Here is a 2,240-nt window from a genome sequence, read left to right as displayed (position 1 = left end):
TTTTGTTTGTGTCTAAGATGGCCATGTGAGACTTAGACTTCCGCTGTGTATTTTTAAAGTTGTTTTAAGAAGTTTAAATGTGTGGATGTAAATAAGTTTTTTTATTATTCCGCACTATTTTCATTATTGAATGCAATGAATGACTATGTGGCTTGTATAAGACCCCTTCGGGGTCGAGTACGCCTTGTTACGACTTGGGGGTGCTCCCGGGTCGTGACATGCATAATAAGATCAATAATCTTAATAGCAATTGAAACCTTAACAAAATCACGAACTGATGCACTCACACTCAATCGTGATGATAGTAGTTAATCTAGGAGTTAAGGCTCGAAGAAGATAAAGACTAATTCAGGGTACAACCGAGAAGATTAGTTGAGAAGATGTAGAAGAAAGAAGAAAGAATAGAGTGATGTTATTCATGAATGAGTGACTCAGTACATTTCCCATGTATTTATACAACTAATCAATGGGTAAAATGACTTAAAGAAGAATACAACAAAAGTAACTAACTAACTAATTTCTTGACAGCTGAACAGTGTTAATTGCCTAACAGTTCTAACAGCTTTCTAACAGATTTTCAGATTCCTTTACATTCATTTTAACTCTACTACATATACTTGCATCAGTACCCCCCATTTGAAGAATAGCCTTGTCCTCAAGGTTGGAATGAAGGAAATCTATGCTGCAACTCTGTGAGAATTTCCCAGGTGGCCTGAGCTGTATCAATGCCCAGCCATTTAACCAACACCTGACAAACAGCTTTATTACCCCTCTTGATCAGCCTCTTCTCTAATATAGCCTCAGGCAAGGGGCAGTAGGGACTAGATATATGTAACACTGGAGGATGGTTGAGGACAGTAGGCACTTCATGGCATTTTTTCAACTGTGATACATGAAAAGTAGGATGGATCAATACATCTGCTGGGAGCAAAAGCTTATAAGCAACTTCCCCAATCTTAGCATCAATCAGATAGGGACCAAAAGTACTTAGCAGCTAACTTGTTAAAGGGTCTAGTGGCCACAGAGAACTGCCTGTAAGGCTGTAGCTTTAAATAGACCCAATCACCTACTCTAAATTGTCTATCAGACCTATGTTTATTGGCCAGATCTCTCATTCTTTGTTGAGCCCTGGACAATTGGAACTTCAGCAAGGCAATAATAGCTTCCCTAGCCTCCAAGGACTTGTCAACCATCTCATTAGAGGATTCACCAGCCAAATAAGGAAGATGAATAGATGGCTTTTGACCATAAAGAACTTCATAAGGGGGGAATTTGATAGCTGAATGATAGGTTGTGTTGTACCACCACTCAGCAAGAGGCAAGTGAGCAACCCACTCCAAGGGTTTATCTGAGCAGAAACACCTCAGATAAGTCTCCAAGGTCCTGTTCAAGACCTCAGTCTGACCATCTGTTTGAGGATGGTAGGCTGTAGATTTATGCAACTGAACTCCTTGCAAGGTGAACAATTCTTGCCAAAATGAACTCAAGAAAACAGGGTCTCTATCATTGACTATAGTAGAGGGCATACCATGCAGCCTAAACACATTGTCTAAGAAGCTTTGAGCTACAGTCTGAGTAGTGTAAGGATGCTGCAAGCAAATGAAATGGCCATACTTGCTCAACATATCAACCACCACTAGAATGACATCCTTGCCTTTAGATTTAGGTAAACCCTTAATGAAATCCAAGCTAATGTCAGTCCAAACACCTTCAGGGATAGGTAGAGGTTGAATTAAGCTAGGATAAGCTGAGACATCATACTTGTGTCTCTGGCACACATCACATCTGTTAATGAAACTCCTGACATCTGTAACCATGGTCTTCCAATAGAATAGGGACTGCAATTTCCTAATGGTAACATACATTCCAGAGTGGCCACCCTGAGGTGTAGAATGCCACAACTGAATAATGTGTTCTCTCAGGTGATGGTCAGATCCTACCACCAATCTTCCCTTCCACCCAAGCTGAGAGTTAATCCAAGTAAAGGATTTATAAGGTTACACTATCAGTTTAGTGATCAAAGTCTGTAAAGCAGCATCAGAAGTCTAAGATTGTTGAATCTGACAGAAGAGTGTATCATGGGGTGTAAGCAAGGACAAGGCCAATAACTCTGCACCTTGATTTCTAGAGAGAGCATCAGCAGCCTTGTTGTCCAATCTTTTTTTGTATTCAATAGTGAAGTCAAAAGCCATAAGCTTTGAGATACCAGCCACCTGAAAATCAGTATGTATAGTTTGTTC

The sequence above is a fragment of the Solanum tuberosum genome, unplaced genomic scaffold, assembly GCF_000226075.1.
Source record: "Solanum tuberosum cultivar DM 1-3 516 R44 unplaced genomic scaffold, SolTub_3.0 scf00309, whole genome shotgun sequence".
NCBI classification, from domain to species: Eukaryota; Viridiplantae; Streptophyta; class Magnoliopsida; order Solanales; family Solanaceae; genus Solanum; species Solanum tuberosum.
The sequence above is the reverse complement of the archived record's forward strand: the minus strand, read 5'-3'. Positions refer to the sequence as shown.